This window comes from Panthera onca, chromosome B3, assembly GCF_046562875.1.
Source record: "Panthera onca isolate mPanOnc1 chromosome B3, mPanOnc1 haplotype 2, whole genome shotgun sequence".
NCBI lineage: Eukaryota > Metazoa > Chordata > Mammalia > Carnivora > Felidae > Panthera > Panthera onca.
In genome coordinates this window covers 44,017,027-44,035,149 of record NC_138344.1, presented here as the reverse complement: position 1 = coordinate 44,035,149, position 18,123 = coordinate 44,017,027, and the positions used below count along the sequence as shown (strand labels likewise).

Here is an 18,123-nt window from a genome sequence, read left to right as displayed (position 1 = left end):
CCAATTCCTTTGCAAATATCTATTCAGTGCTTCCAGGGGTTCAAAGCACCAGGGAGACAAGGAGGAAGAAAAGGCAGCATCCGTACTACGCAATACAACCAGCAAATACCAGCACCTTGAAGAATATACAGTAGGCACTCGGCAAGTAAATAGCAGAACGAATGACATGCGGAGCCAGTGTATAAACATGAGCGCTCCCACACCCCCTTCCCAAAGCCTTCTACAGCAGAAGTCGGTCTCCTCCCAACTCTGCCTTCTATGCATCCCTGGATGTTAACTTCAACCAGATTTCATAAACGAAAGAAGAGCAAAGGAGAGAACCCTCCACCCTCAGCCACAGATGCACATACCACACATATTTTGGCCAGAGAGACGGCAGACCACAGCGATATACCTCACCTTTTCTGGGACTCTCTTTTGTTCGGGTATTGCAAGTCTTTTAATTGAAAGAAAAATAAATTAAGCTACTCTGGCTGACGAAAGAGAATAGTTTCCCCAAGGAACTTATGAACACTTAATGGTTATATTAGTGATTTACTTCTCATCCAGGATTCTTTTCGGTTTATCATAGAGGTAAAATCAATACCTTCTACCAAAGTGGAAAAATTTAGGTGATTCATTTGCGAGATACAGGAACAAAGGAAAATTAATGATAAAGACTGAAAATAAGTTCAGTGCTTCCAATTCAAGATCTAACTGACTCTCCGAATCATAATTTAGGAAGACGGAGACCTTGGGGATCATCTAGTCCCGTTTTTTTCACTTCGCAGATGAGGAAAGGTGGGGCCCATTTGGAGTTTGCCAGGTCACACTGGCTAGTGGACTCAGGCCTAGGGCCCAGGTTCGGAGTCCGGGATCCAGTGTGCATCCCCATCTGCCTTGCTGCCTTAGATGACTGTACCAGGAATTTGAGGCACACAAAAAGAAGCAGACACCAGTCTTACCTTCAAGGTGTTTACAGTCTAGGGGAGATAATACATGTATATAGAAAATATGAGCTTACAGAGATAAGCTCAACATAAGAGTTATAGATTAAAAAGGAATCTTTAGGGGCATCTGGGTGGCTCAGTCAGTTAAGCGTCCGACTTCAGCTCAGGTCATGCTCTCACAGTTCATGAGTTCCAGCCTGCATCAAGCTCTGTGCTGACAGCTCAGAGCCTGGAGCCTGCTTCGGATTCCGTGTCTCCCTCTCTCTCTCTGCCCCTCCTCTGCTCGCACTCTGTCTCTCTCCCTCTCAAGAATAAATAAACATCAAAAAAATTTTTTAATAAAAAAAAGGAATCTTTAAATCCCATGAAATTCCTTTGTAATTTTTTAAAAAATAGTAATCAAACTTGTTAAACAGTGAAATTATTCCTTTTTCGAGATTCCTTGGAACCAAGTATTTGGACTATAATTTAGTTAAGGATTTCACAACGTGCCCTATTTGAGCATCTGATTTGAAAAAAATAAACAAGCAAGCCAGACCACACAATGCCCGTTGAATGAGATCTTCTGGGCAGGTATCTCCCCATCTGCCCAGGCAAGTCAAACCAAATGAGGCACTGGGTCAAAAAGGAAGGAAGAGTAAAGGATAAATCCATTGACCACCACCCCAGGAGGCCAAGAGAATCTCTCCTCCCCGTTAGTCGTGACTGGCTCTAAAATAAAAATAACGTACTCAAGCTGTGATAGAGGAAAGGTCTTGGTTTGGAACCCAACTACAAAGTATTAGCAAAGAGAGATTATTACCCACTAGAAACTCTCTTTTTGGTATAATTAGAAGAATAGAAAGACCACTGAATAATGGGATTTGTGAGAAATATGGGTCATGTGTCGGCAGCACTACTTGCTTGCAAAATTGGCTATGTGAGTTGGCACATAGCACCGTGAATATTAGAAACCACAAATCTCCAGAGTTTCCTGAACAAAGTAAAAGGCCTTGTCTATGGATTGACAGGTTGGAGGTCAGCTCATGTAACAAGTCTCTGGGTAAGCTCCAAAGCTACCTATGAGTTTCCTATTTTTCTTTTTCTTCTTTTTCCCCCCTCTTCATCCTCATCCTTCACCTCTCCTCTCCCCCTTCTCCTCCTATTCTGGATATGGGCATCTTAGTGGGTCCAGCTGTGGCTTATGATGCTTCTGCCAATCCCCCAGAGAAAACGGGCCCTCTCCATATCAATGACCAACTAGGAATCCACAAGCAGCTCTGGATAATGGGAAAAGCATATTCCCACGAACAAAACCAAGGGAAGCTGATTCTTTTGCCCCTGGAAGACTAGAGGACTTACTCCCTAGTTAGATTACACTGCAGATGAAAATCCTGAGAAGGAACAAACCTCCCTGTACTGATAACAAAGCCAATCCTTGAGAAGCTTAGCCATAGCGGGGACCTCTGAAAAACTTCCCTTTGGGAGCCTGAAATGGAAATCAAGTACTTCCCTATTTTTATCTAATCATAGACTCCTCTATAGGATTATGATCTTGAGTTCTAAGTAAGTTAAGTCAATGTCTTCTAGGAGGTATAATTTATGAAAAGGGTAAAAGATTAAGTGAAATTTCAAATTCTCAGGATCAAGTCTACCTTGGACGCAGACAAAGAGCCAAGTGTTCACATCATTTACCTCTGCCTAGAATGCTCTCTCAGCTATTACTTCACACTCTGAAATATTTCTTGCATAGATCTTCATGATTTCTAGGAGCCCCTATGGAGGGTGGATCCTATACCATCTCTTTCCTTAGCACTCATATTCAAGGCACTTAAAATTTTGCATTTGTGTACTTTTCTGTTTCTGTGTTCCTGTCTCCTCCAAAAAAATGGGGTGATGGTGGTGGTAGAGAGTCAATATTTCCTTTCTATATCCCCAGTGCCTTCTACATATTAGGAGCTCAGTAAGGGCAGGATGATTAATGAATGAATTCATGAAATCTGTATTTCTTGGGCATCCAATAGACAAGAGAATCCAGAGTTCTGAGTAATGGATAGGAGTAAGGACCAAACCCTGTGGATGGTCTCCTCACAGACCATATCAACAGGGCAAAGTCCTTCTGTCTCTATTTCTATTTCCCCATCTATTTGTATACTTATGTTTTCAGGAATCAGAGGGTTGCTCTTTGAAAAATTCTTGAAAAGACTAGGCAACAATTGTTTTATAAATGCCAGTCTGACCCTCTACTTTACCCCAGTGAGCTACTATTAAGTATAATGCAAAGAAGACAACGTTTAGCAGGGAAGTCTGTGCTTAAAGGATTTGGCCACAAATGCAAAACAGAATTCATTTTTCCACTTGAAGAAAAACATCCCTATTTCAATTGTGATGTTTGGAGTTTCAGCGTAAATTATAAAATGCCTTCGGAAAGGCATTATTGAAGCAGCTGATGGTCCCGGCGGAATTACTTAGCCAAGTGTATCCTCCTGTCAGCCCAGACTGTCATTCGAGTATATTGACCCTCCCTGACGGAAAGTCTATGAAAAGCAGAAGAGGAAGCACATGTTGTAAACCCACTGCTGAGCATTAACAAGAACAGAATTAAAAACTATCACTTCTGGGACTTATCACACAACTTGGAAATAGTGTTCAATAACGGAAAAGATAATTTGGGGCCACACTACCCGGAATGAACATCTCCCACGCAGTCGCTGGTCTGGATTTAGAAAACTGCTTGGCTCCCCAGAGAGTAGATGGTTAATGAGTATTTTAAAGGACGAGATTGAGGTGGTATGATAGAGTCGAAGGGTTCCAGCCTTGCTTCTACTTCTGTAAAGGCAAGTGGAAATGCCTTTGAATAAGACACTTTATACCTGCTGGTGAAAATGTCCCCCCCGCCTCATCTCGAATATGGGAGGTGGGGACCACCAGACGAACTCTCTGGTCCACTCTCAAATCTGGGTCTACATGACCAGAACACTGAAAAGACAGAAGAACAAGAGCGACTAACACTCCTACCTTTTTTCCAACCTGAAGCGAAGGTGAGGGAACCTTGTTATACGCGGTAGTTTTTATTCACATGGATGCTAACAACGCAGAATTTTTATAGAGATGCAGGGATTATGGAGTATGAGAGATCACCATCAACCTTCTGAACTTGAGGTGCTCATCGGTATCATCTTTTTCTCATCAAAGACTAATTACCCAAATGGTCAAACCATCTATGTAAATATAATCATCTTAGAAATCACAGATGACAAGAAGGTGAGAAAAAGGTAATCTGTTAAAAAATTTTCAGGCTTATGCAAAACTTGAATAGTATTATACAGCTCCATGCACTCCCCCCTCCCTCCTGGTAAAACAAATGTTTTGCTACTCCTGCTTCACCTGTGCCTAGTCTCACCTCAATATATTTTTCCCGGAGAATTTTAAAGTAGATCTCAGATATCCTGTCATTTCACCCATAACTACTATGGTGTTCATCTCTGATAGAGACTTTTCCTGCGTGCCCAAGTGGAGGAGGGGCAGAGAGGCTGGGGGGGTGGGCGGAGGATGGCGGGCTGGGCAGAAGGCGTAAAGCAGGCTCTGCACTGACAGCAACAAGCCGGAGGCGGGGCTCAAACTCACAAACCGTGAGATCATGATGTGAGCCGAAGTCGGATGCTCAACTGACTGAGCCACTCAGGTGCCCCTCTGATAGAGATTTTTAAAGAAACATCTACCATGCCATGATTACACCTGACAGTATTAAAGAAATAATTCCTTAGTATCATCTAAAATACCAGTCCATATTTAAATTTCATCCATCACCTAAAAAAACTATTTTTTCAATTTTTTGGCTTGAATCTGCTTCTAAACAAGGGCAGAGGTGAAAGTGATTGCACTCAATTCACAATCCTTTGTCTTTCAAATATTTATTTAAGATTCCAACATCACTTAGGCACAATGTATCTGGAACACAGATTGTGTGAAGCCCAGCTTGAAAGCTACTGAATATTTCATTATTTGAAATGTCTGATTCTAAGAATCAGATACAAATGAAGTTAAAGACTCTGAACTGGAAATATATCAACTAATTCTCACAGTTTTCTCAAATGCATGAACTATTTAGGCAACTTTACCCACTCACCATAGAGACCGTATTTTTACATTCTGTAACATTCCCAGGAAGAATACATCTGACAAAGCCTAGCAGCCCTCATTTGCCCATATAAAAGCAGAATTTCTGGGACTGTAGAGCAGCCCAATAGTAGATGTAGTTTTCAGATGTAGTTTTACCCAAACTTCAAAAAAGAGACATGCGACTGAATATGGAGACAACGGGGCTAGCTTTGCAAATAGGGCTAAGAGCCCTAAGCTGTCATAGACTCTGTCTGTTGGGAAGGAGGAAAGTGAACAGTTTCTCCATTCAGACTTCACACAGCCTTTCTGGTAATGCACAGGCAATGCTGTGACTCATAACTAGAAATAGTGTTTTATAACACCAGTCTGTGTTTTCTTACACACGCTGAAACAAACAAATAAAAAAGAGTATTTAGAAACCCAAACCAAGCCCTGCATCTGGGCATTGGTATCAAGATCTCAAGATGTCAGAGTGGGTATTTAATCCAGATAAAGTAGACAAGGCCTTATCCCTTTCTTTGGCAAGAAAGTGGAGGCTTCCTGCCTGTTGCCCATGCCCAAAGGAGGAGCAACCATGAATTTAATTTTCTTAAAAGAGAAGCACTTTCAGACTTGTGTTTTCCTGGACAGCTGCCTGGTGGCTGTAATACATAATAAGGGCGTGTAATTGACAGTAATGTGAATCACTCACTGAAATTCAGGCAAAAAAAAAAAAAAAAAAAAAAAAAAAATATATATATATATATATATATAGAGAGAGAGAGAGAGAGAGAGAGAGAAGAGAGTCGCCCCCCTGCAAGGAAAAAATTAAGGAGCAGATTCATCCTGTCCATTGAAATAGCAATCATAATGCATTTCAGCTCATTAGCTACCTTTATATTAAAAAACCACTGTAATTTACACTATCAGTATGTTTTCTAAAGAAGTGGAGTGGTTACACAATGCATGTCATTGGATGGGATGGATCAGACATCTGTGAAAGGGCAAATTTAGATGGGTTACTTGGTAGAGCATACAGGGGACTCCACTCCTCTCCCAAGAGTGAGTTACAGGAGACTGTCCTCCCAATAATTTTGCCACTTGAAAAGCTGCTGTCAGGACCTTGTAATTATTATGGTAATACCCAGGCCAGACAGATCAGGCTGCCACTGATGTCCACGGGCACCATCAGAATCGCTTTCACAGGGCTCAGACACAGGGATCTCCAAAAGAATGGCTGGGGATGTTCCCAGGTAGGAGCTGTTGGAACCATGGAAGCTTTTAGACCAGGTAAAGAGTTTCTCCAATCTATTGATTCTCTTTGAGTAAAGGAAAGAATAATCTGAATTAACTTCATTATCAACCTGAAAGGGCCCCTCCTTTCCAAGCAGAGGCATAGAAACTAAATCCAGGAAAGCAATACAGATTGAATTCCATTTAGATAAACCCTGACTCTATCTGAACTCTACAAGTTCAGATACTTGTCTGAAACTTCAGGATCTGTGAAACTGGAAAGCCCTTGTTCAGATCTGCAAGGTGTCTCAAGCTTCTGGTTCTGGAGGGAAGAGGGGTATTCTAAACTATGGCAATTCCATGAAGAAAAATTTGGAGCTTTAGAACGTTGGCGTTGGTATTGGGAGATGTATTTTGAAGCAAGGTGGAAAGAGTGGAAACACTCAGTTCTTTCTACAGTACTCCACGAACACAGTTTGGATTGCTTTTTCTCATATTGGGATCTCTTATTCTTTTCTTTTTTAAAAAAATTTTAAAATGTTTTTATTTATTTTTGAGACAGAGAGAAACAGAGCACGAGCAGGGGAGGGGCAGAGAGAGAGGGAGACACAGACTCCAAAGCAGGCTCCAGGCTCTGAGCTGTGAGCACAGAGCCTGACGCGGGGCTCAAACTCACAGACTGTGAGATCATGACCTGAGCCGAAGTCGGATGCCCAACCGACTGAGCCACCCAGGCGCCCCTGGGATTTCTTATTCTCAGAATTAAAATTGAAGTCAAATTTCACTAAATCAGAGTTTATGTGAAAATTCTGAGGAATGAAACAAAAACTCATTCTGTACTTTATCACTAATTACTACTGAGAAGCTTTTTCTTAGAAGGCAATAGTTGGGGGATGGGATTATTGGCTCATGATGGTTCTCATCTTTGCAGCCACCACTAATCTCCAGCTTAATCCTGCAAGTAGTTGCTAACAGGCAAAACGAGGGTGGAATTTCATAAAAAGAGAGATACTATATACACAAATAGGCCCTGCAATATACTTAGATACTGTACCTCAAATGTAAGACAGTAGACTGTCAAAATCCAAAAAGTAACAGGTAATATGTATAACTAGTTCTTTGTAAGCATTCTCTTTATTCCTATATGAATTCATTTTACATGAGCCAAAAGAGTTGGAAATGTGTTATTTATTTTTATAATTGAGAAAAATGTGTTAACTCTCTGGAATGTCCATGTGTGGAAAAATAAAACATTACGTGAAATTGCACAAACATATGATTTATAACACACACATCCAGGACCAGAAATTCTAACGAAGAATCTTATTCAACAGAAAAAAAAAATACTATTTTTTTCTTCAGCATTTGCAATTCTGGTATACCATAATGCTGAGGCCAAGCATATATTTTTATTAGTTTACATCCTAGCTAAGCAATAAAATGTGTGTCATTTCAAACACAGGAAACATTTTTCCCCAAAAGTGAAATTTAATGTCTTTTTTGGCCCCTGTATAATGATACTGTGGCATGCCACCCAAATCCTTTGCTGCCACCAGGACTGAGATCCTTATTCTCCTTGGGGGCCTTGAGTGTTGACTGTCAGTGGCTCACAACTGAGACTTGCTTTTAGCTAAAGGGAGCTGCCTTGCCCAATATTATGTCTTTTCCCGTGGGCAGCTGGCATCCGGTGGCTGGGTGATGCAGGGTAAAATATCCAGCCTCCTCGCCTCGATTTAGGACATCTCTCAAGGGTTACCCCTGCTTCTCATCTCCCTGCTGCATCTGCTGAACTCAGGCTACAAATGCATGACAGTTCAGTTTCTCCTGCCCAGTGCAGCTTCCTTCACCCCTCACAGGTGTTGTTCCTAGAAGCACTCCCTGATCAACTTCCTCTATGCAAATCTCAGAGTCTACTCTCTGGGGAACCCAATCTCAGCCCAATTTATTTAATGGTAGGGGTGACAAGCTGGGAGAAATTGTGAATTTTAGATGAGACTATGGGAGAACTTCACTTTATTCACTGTGGGGTAGATCCAGCCCAGCCTCTGTGCCAAGAGGGTTGGTTCCAGAAGTTTCCGAAGTCTGGCATTACAAGGTGAGTTCACTCAATGGCGATCATACAATGTAAAAAACTTTATGATGAGGTATTACCATTGTATTAACATAGACGAATCATGGACAGTATGTAGATCCTTCGACCATATGCAGAATGTTAGAAGCTGACTCTTCTGTGTTCCAGGGGCATATTAACTCAACCCTCTAGAATTTTTCCTTAGGAGTAAAACTCTGAGATGGAATGAAGGAAAGCTCACTGAGCATTAAAGACTAGCTTAAGCACTAGTAGAGTCTCTGAGAAAGGGACCCACACTGGTCATTTTGTTCATTAGAAATGTAACTTAAGTGAAACATACCAATAGCATCTCAGGTAAAGCAATTTAGGGCAAAAAGAACATATTCTTCTCAATGACACTGTCCCCCAGTGACTCCCATAATGAAAATGAGAACATTTTCCCATCTCTCAAATCACCCCAATTATAGGTAGGATTAGGTAACTTCCACAAATCAGGCCATGGAAAGTTCTTTGATTTAGAGCTAACAGCCAGAACTTTTTTTTTTTTTTTTTGGTGGGGGGCGGTTGGGGGGGGGGGTAGTATGGGGACACATGTCTACGTGTGATGGTGTAACAGCTTTCCCTTTTCCAACCTGGAAAACCACAGGTTGAGCGCCTTCTAGGACAGTTTTGACTTTTGCTTGCACTTTGCTATGTGAAACTGCAGCACAAAATGAAGACAGCTCCTTTGGCTGCGTTATTAAAGACTCCCATCTGAGAAAGGAGAGGGATGAAAGAGATTACAAGAGATGGTGTTTCCATCAAAAATCAAAGATCTTTCTTCCCCCTGTTCTCTGTTAGCTTGCTAATAGAAGCCTCACGAGAGAAAGGCTGTGCTTCGTAAAGCTGCGAAAACCAGACTTTACATTTCATATGAAGAGATGGACTTTCCATTAGAGGCAAGAAAACATTTACTCTCCTGTCATAATGATTCCAACGTGCTTTTTGACCTTGGAAGAAACAAAAAAATCAGTGTTAAGACAGAATTGGTTAGGTCATCGCCTAAGGAGGCATAAAGGGCCACCAGGAAATAAATTAAAATTAAAATAAAAATAGACTCTGTTATTGGGTCACATCTCACCCTCTCATTTACAAAGCAAGGTTTCCACTCAAGGAATTGATACTGCAGGGGATGATTTGGCTCCTCTTGTTTGGACTCCAGAAAGAGTTACAAACAAAAGAAGTGAGGAAGCTGCTCAGAAAGCTGAAAAGGCAGAGGACTGCAAGGAAGAGCAGACGGAAAGCATGGTTGTGTGCAGCTACTTCTGAAGAGGGCCAGCGTTGTGAAATCATTGGTCCCTGCGAAGCTAAGGAAACATACTTACATTCCAGGCCAGACAAACATAGCAATGTCACGTGTTTGGACTTTGAACAAATAAATGCCATTTACTTCTGGAATTTACCTTAAGACTCAGTGAATAATCTAGGATTATCAAGACATCCACTTCCCAAATTGTTTAACACATTAGGATCGCTTTTCCCTCTATAGATCAGACAAACGTAGGATATTTTCCTTGATAGAAGGTACTCTCTCCATGGGTGGAAAGAACGGCCAATGCTTTGCTCTCAAAGATATGTTTTCTCCTCTGCCTTTATTTATTTATTTATTTTTTAATGTTTTATTTATTCTTGAGAGAGAGACAGAACATGAATGAGGGAGGGGCACAGCGAAAGAGGGAGACACAGAATCCGAAGCAAACTCCAGGCTCTGAGCTGTCAGCACAGAGCCCAACATGGGGTTTGAACTCATGAGCTGTGAGATCATGACCTGAGCTGAAGTCGGACGCTCAACTGACTGAGCCACCCAGGCACCCCTCCTCTGCCTTTAAATAGATGCCAAAGGTAAGTGAAAATGACTCTTTACTTTGTACTCTATAGAGTTGATCATCTGGTTTATAAAATCTTGTATTGATAATGCAAACAAATGGTGCTTAAGAGGTCACTCAGAAAAGTAACATGTTTTTCATCTTAGAATAAAAATATGTACTTTTAAGCCTTCTAGATGAGATTCTGACTTAAATATTAACAAAAGAAACCAAAACTTTGAAGCGAGCAGTGCTAGAACTGAGACTCGAGATACGTATGGTAAGTTGCCAGACATCAAGAAGCCCTTTGAGTTGCAGTATTGGTTTCCAAAATAATATAGTATGAATCTCACAATACAATTTCAAATATTAAATATCTGTTCTTCCTTTCAGCTGTTAATAACGAAAAGATCATTATTCTTCCCTAGCCTCAAATGTGCAAGAAGAACGGGAGGTCATAATGTTGTGTCTGTACACACACACACAGACACACACACACTTATTTAAAATATACAGATATTAAATGAACACATAGTAGATACCAATCATTCTGCTAAGCCTAAGGGATATAAAGATAATTAAACCATATCTAGGACAAAGCTACATAAACAACAACGATTTACAATATACTTTCTGTACTGCCACCTTAATAATGTACTGTGGGAGCAGGGAAGCTGCAGTTAATAGTTTAACAAAGAGGGTGGGGGTTGGAGAAGGCTTTTCATGGCAGATGCTATTTGTATTGGCCTTTGGTGGAGCAATAAGAATTCTACAGGTGCAGCAGTTGGTGCAGGACATTCCAGGACAAACAAGATACAACAGAAGCAAAGGCACTGAGGTATGCCCCCTGTACAGTCGTGTAGAAACTGGTCACTGAGGATGGCAGAAACTGCCAGCCTACAAGGCAAGGAAGGAGCGGTGGAAATATTAAGATCAGATTGCTAAAGCCCTTGAGAGCCATACTAAGAAGTGTAGACTCCCGAGGCAATGGAAAGCCCTACGGTTATTAAGGAGGGGGAATGAGAAGATCCTGCTGGCAATGGGAATCCAGAGCAGGTCATCGGTTTTCTTTTTCTTTTCTTCTTTTTATTTGAGAAAGGAGGGAACAGGACTTGCTGAGTACAAAGACAGTATTTTCTAACACACCTGGTCTTAGAGGACAGAGTTTAGCCAAGGCATGTTCTTAGCACAGCTTAGCGCACAGTAATTCTTAGCACAACTGGACCACACTGATCTCTCTGCTAAAAGACTCATGATGGTCCCTCTGACTCTTGGTGATGTGCTGTACTCACAAAGCCAAAGGAGGGCCGACCTGCATCTTGAACACTCTGCTCTGTAGATTTACCGCCTGACAAGCTTTCGAGTTAGAAAAATATTTCAAGCGTCATCTGTCACTAACAACTTTATATGGTTTGCCGTTTCCTGAGTCACCTGGCCATTGGGACACCAAGTCTGAAGTAGATGTTCCCAATGGTAAGCCCTATTGACATCTGCTTTATCTTTCTTCATATTAAATACACCAGCATATTGAAGCCTCTTCAAGCCAAAGAGCCAAGCCGAGGATGTGGACAGCAACAACAACAACAACAACAACCACAACAACACCCTGATTCTTCCAATTGCCTACATTTATTAGAAGTCTTTGAACTTATACAGAGCATGGATAGAAAAGAATGCACTACTAATTTTTTTAAATTATTATTTGATTCCTCTTCATGACAGTTCCTCATGGCAGGAAACTGGTTAGTTTGCAGATAGGAGAAATCTAGGACCAAAGAGAGAAAATAATTGGATATCATTGTTGTGATGGAGTCAGGGGCAGAATTAGCAAGAGCATTCCCCAGCCACTGCTCTTCCGGGGAAGCCCGACAGCCTTGTTCCCACTGCAGACTTAAATGTCCTCCATCCATGTAGATCAATTCGATTCCTGAGCCCAAATGACAAGCTTAACTACCAATAATGCCTTGCACAGGGTTTTAAGCGACATAATCAACCGGAGAGGGACTTGTGTCAGTTAGACTTTGTCTCCTTAAAAATCAAGAGTAACAGTGGTAAGAGAGAAGTTTTTAACAAGGAGGAAAACCCTAGACAGTTGTCTCTAAGATTCTTCACCACAGCTTCAAGGACAACCAGGAAAAGAGCAGCTATTTGAGGCAACTTCATTATAAAATCATTTTTAATAAGCAATCTTAACAAAGAGAGGGAATACTCTTGTGGAGAAACCCTCCAGGGACCCAGAGGCTGCCCAGTTAAGTTATTAGGAAGTTTCACACAAGGGACCAAATAGCGATTTCATTGGCCTCAGGGGACAGAGTTTAGTTTTTACCCGTTCTCCAGAGGCACTGGTGTTATCTTGTCTACTAACAGCAGAGACTGGTAACAATCAATTATCCCGATGCCCCAACTTGGGGAGGGAAAGTGAATTTTCAGTTTTGTCGACACAAAAAGATAGATACCACGTTCAGAGAGACAGAAAAGGTAATGCGCTATAGTTCATTATATCCTGAAGACTTCTGTGAACATGCAGCTGATGAAAATGCTTCATTTGAATCTTACTGTTCTTTAAGTGAAACAATAGAGACTCATTCTTGGAAAATTAAGAAATACCCACAAGAGAAAAGGAAGTACAATCATCCTCTTGTATTGTCTAGCCGTGTGAGGGAGAGAATTCTTTGTGCTGATGAAAACGTCACAGTCAATACAGTCTACTTTGCCTGCCTAAGGTGTGAACAAGATGTGGAACCTGGGCTTCAAATTTTTACAAAGCTACATATGGTCGAGTTATAACGGGTCGGAAAGACATAGGCTCCTGGTATTACAGTAGGATCCAATTAACAGTAGGAATGAAAGAAAGCAAGGAGAACCATCAGCCACACAATTCAAAGTGCATATATATTTTTTAGGCTTATTTCATTCCTCTGATTTCAATGAAATGGCAAGAACTGGTCTTACAATTAGACCTTGAAACTGGGAAGATGGAGAAAAAATAAAACACTCTTTTTTCTTTAATAATCAGAACAGCCTTCTCTTTTCGGACTAGATCTGTCCTGCTCAATGAGCATTTCCGCTATACAGTTAATCAGAAGAAAGGCCAGAGAAGAACCTCTATCTAAGGATGAGAATTCTGTCTGATTTCGGAGACGGGACTGAAGTATGGAATGTCTGCTTTATGTAACGCTCACTAAATGACCGTGGCAATAAAAGCATTATTTAAAGGTCAGTGTATTTTTCACACACATTCTGTGGCTCCCCATTGGTCCTGAGATAAAGCCAGAACCTTACCACTGTTCTTCTTGTCCTTCCTTTTCCTTGTTAATACTCTATTCTAGTCAGACAGGTCTACACAATCATCCTCCACTGCCCCCCCTCCCTGCCTTGATCCACCTGATCAAACACCTAATCATTGCTACCATTCCAGAACAAGCTCAGCTCACTACTAGCATCCCCAATGCATACAGATAATCCGACTTGCATCATAACCCTGCATTTTCCTGCAATTCCTTCATTACTACAGGTTGCTCAAACAGGTCTGCCCTTTCTCCTCAGATGCAGATTAAGCTATTAGAGAGTGAGGGTTATGACTTAAACTTTCTATACCTAACACAGTGCTAGGCACAGAAGAGGGGTTGGAAATACCAAGCTAAAAAGATCAGTCTGACCCCCAGCCCCATGCTCTTTCTACAGGGCGTACCTGTGGTCTGCTTTCCAGCTTTCCTTCCTTAGATCTTAGTATTACAGGTATCTGGGTTACCTACCATACAATTTCCTCCCTCTCTCCTACGAAAACAGATTTTATTTATTTTATTTTATTTTTATTTTTTAAATGTTTATTTTTGAGAGTGAGAGAGAGACAGAGTGTGAGAGGGGGAGGAGCAGAGACAGAGGGAGACACAGAATCCGAAGCAGGCTCCAGGCTCTGAGCTGTCAGCACAGAGCCCGACATGGGGCTCAGACTGGCAATCCACAAGATCATGACCTGAGCCGAAGTCAGATACTTAACTGATTGAGCCACCCAGGCGTCCCCAAAAAACAAAATTTTAAGCAAAGATTTACGGAGTCTCTTTTGCTGAATCTGAAGCTTAATCCTACACACTAGAGCATTTTCTACTCCTCAATATGCCTTCCAGTCATTATGCTTGGCTGTTAACTACTTAAGACATTAGGAGTTTTACCTAGGAGACCAACAAAGTAAAACAAGGGAAAAGCTATCACTCCTACATAGACAAACTTTACTCAGAGGTGGAGGTGAAGTAGGTGGAGAAAATTCCACTGTAAGGAATCCTGGGAAGCCCCAGGAAAAAGGGTAATTGGGTAGGTTGGAAATCAGAACCTTAGTTACCATAATATGCAGATACAGGCATCAATTACAATCAAAAGGGACCATGTGACTACAAATAAACTAATTTCCTGGCAGAGTAGCTGACAGAGTTGCTACAAAAAATTTTGTGTAATTTATAAAGAAATTAATGTACAACAATAACTTTTTTCATATTTCAAACACATTGGCATCTGTTTTTCCTCTGTTTTTATTCCTTTGGATGCAGATCCCAAAAAACAGAGAAGCTGATATAACCATAAATCCAATTCTAAATTCAGGTAAGCATAAGCATACTCAAAACCTAGATGTTTAATTCTCGTATGGATGGTTTTGATACATATTTCAACCCTCTGGGCATTCTTGTTGCCTTCATGGTTTTGTTTGTTTTTGGTTAGGGTTCAGGGAAACCACAGTGTCCTGAATCATACTACCTCTTAGTGGTAATGAAAGCTATACATGAATTATCAGTTGGTCTGACAAAAGAATAATGCACAAATTTATTATATATGTTATTAAGGTCCATTATTAAAGACTTAGTTGCAGTGAAAAATGGATTCATGCCAAAAGAAATACACTTTACTATTATTGTGGGGGACATAAGTATCTTAGAATCAAAAGTAACCATTTTGAACTATTACAGAATCAGTTGAGTTGTACGAACAGTGATATTAAGTGGATGCCAGTTCTTTGCCAAATTAGGTTAGATTGTTAAAAAGAGATGTAATGATCATTTTAAAGTAAGAAGCCTGCATGGTTTTATGCACACTGCTTTGTTTACATGAATTTTTTCATATAGTAGGAATAACATTCCCCCCCCCCCCCTTTTTTGTTATCATCAGTTCGTTCACCAAGCTTAGAAGCCTTTACAGGTAAAATAGTTGTACGTTTAAAGAACCTGAATCAGTTGTAGGAATGGCTGTTACACTTGACTTTCTTGCTATAGTCTAGAGTGGAAGTCTACTCTGTTACTGTAGGAGCATTTAGGCTCTGTGGAGTGGCTTTAATCCTGTTCCATCACATACTAGCTAGTTGGAGACGTCTGGGGCTCAGTTTTTACCTGGAGAGTGGGGTAGCAGCAAGACCTACATCACAAGGTTGTGGCAAAGATGAAATAAACGAACATGTGCAAAGTGCTCAGAAAAGCATCTAGCACTTTCTAAGTGTTCCATGACGTTACCTAATGCTGATACTGGAGATAATGGTGTGGCATTTCTGTGCGTGTGAGGACTCAATCTTCTCTGCGTCCCGGCTCTGCCTGTCACCAGCTGGATGAGTTTGCAAGTTTTTTTGCTCCTTTATGCTGCTGATCCCTCAGATAAATTTTCTCATACAAGCTGGGGACATATGTGGTACAGAGCTCATGGAGGTGATGAGAAGATTAAATGAGATAATGCACATAAAGTGCTAAACACAACACCTGGAGTATCAGAATTAATTGCTCAGGGGTGGCAGTTCCTTTTTTAATGTTTATTTATTTTTGAGGGAGGAAGGGAGGGAGAGGGACAGGGAGGGAGGGAGGGAGAAAGATAGAAAGAGAGAGAGAGAGAGAGAGAGAGAGAGAGAGAGAGAGAGAAAGAGAGGATCCAAAACAGGCTTCGTGCTGACAGCACAGAGCCCGATGTGGGGCTCGAACTCACAAACTGTGAGATCATGACCTGAGCTGAAGTCTGACGCTCAACCCATTGAGCGTCAGCCAGGTGCCCCGGGGGTGGCAGTTCCTACCCTGCTGTTAACTACATCTACGGGTACTTCTACTGCTACTCCATATTATTGCCATGACTGAAACAAAAGTAACATGAAACTCTGTGATAGACACCCAGCCTTCTTTAAAGATCAACCCAACTATGTATCAGAGTTCATTAAATATATAATCTATCAAGTACATACTAGCACCTGATAGGCTAGGCATTTGTGTCTTCCCCCTACAGTGACCTCACCATCTCAATACACCCTTGTGAACCTGTGTTATGAAATGCGAACACAAGTACTCTTCCAAATTCAATTCATGGATCTGATGTCTACGAACAGAGCGAATTTGAGTCAACTGGATGCTCTGATGGAAACACTTAGCTAATATTCTGTTGTTGTTGTTTTTTTAATGGAATGAACCGTGGGTTTTCAGACTATGTAAATCTTCTACCTTGGAAGAACTGAGTGGCAGGGCCAAGTGCAGTCCATTTATATCTTAATATGATGAGACAGAAATCCTGTTAAGCTCAGGCAGGGTTGGCTACAGCCACACAGGCTGAGTCTAAACAAGGCAAACATTTTCAGGGAGGACGAGGGATTTTTACTTCCCTGAACTGGATGATCTTGAAGGGACTGAACAGGTGTTACTTTGGGTGAGAATGGGAGATGTGCAGCAGGGAGAGCCTTCAGCACCCAGGGTTAAATCTATCCCTTTCCTTTCATCCTTCTGTAGGCTTGGATCACAGTAGCCGAATCCCGGATCATGGAATTCTTTTCTCCTCCCCCACACGTCCAGCTACCAGTCTCCTTTCCAGTTGTGAGCTGTCTCTTTTACAAATGGTACACGAGGTGTTTGTGTTTTCAGCGACTATATAAGCCCACTCACCCCACCCCCGCCCCATCCCCACTTTCAGCCTGGTCTTTGAGGTCCTTGAGGGCAAAGAACGTGTCAGCACATAGCAGGTAATCAGTAAACAGCTGTCCATTTGGTTAGCCCTCTATGAGGGCAGCATCTACTTCTGACCATGTACCAGCCAGCTTTATGTCCGGGACAGAGAGTAGCCTCAGCAAGCTAAGAAATGAATCCTCTGGCTACTTTGTGAGCACTGGGTTATCCCCTTTTCTCTTTTTCAATGGGTAGATGGAATCTGGATGAAAGCCTACGAAGAGAACTTCGGTGTGGCTTCTTTTCAGGCCTGTCCTAATGAAACACCCTGCCAGCAGCAGTTGAAATTCTACTTACTATGAGTCACACCCTGAGTCACGTGGGTTGCCACAGCAACCTATTAACTATATAACCAAAGCACCTTCCATAAGCTTTGCCAAGAATGGTTGCTGAGTTTTCCTGGACTGTGAAAATCCTATGGGTGAGCCCCAAGTTTGGTGGCGTTAAGAGTCCACAATCAAAAGGAATGGCCTCAAGGACAAGAGAAGAAAACGAGCAAATAAGGTTATTTTAGTTCTCGGACCTCCTGAGTAAATGGCAACAATCGTGACAAATTGTTGGGTTGGTTTTGTGATATCAACAAATGCCTAAGGAGAGGAGGTTGAGGCCTCGAAACTAATTTTCTCTGAGTCAAATTCAAAGCCAAGTCTCTAGGGGTGAAAAGTGAATACATTAACCTATTCCACTTTAAATGACTGTGGTAAACACTTTTTTTCTTTTTACGGATACAAAGGATTATTTCTCAAGGAAATATTCTGATTTGTACTAAAATATTTTTACTATTGAGAGCTAGAATCTCTTTATAAATAAGATAGCACTTTAATTTTATATGTTAGGTATTAGCCCACCGTAAGCAAACATTGGAAAGTGTCCTCAATTACCTTTAATGGCTATTCATGTTAAAATTGAAATATTTCAGAAGATTCAGAAGCATATTTTATTTTGCTATTTATTGGGGAAAACTGACATGATTCAGATTAAACAGATACATTTTTCTGACTGCTCACCGAGTC

General features: G+C 41.3%; 1 protein-coding gene across 2 annotated transcripts in view; it reads right to left on the bottom strand.

The window, feature by feature from the left end:
• RORA (RAR related orphan receptor A) overlaps positions 1-18,123 on the bottom strand; it is a 712,204-nt gene that overhangs the window by 159,566 nt on the left and 534,515 nt on the right. The gene's annotated exons all lie outside the window — the stretch shown is intronic.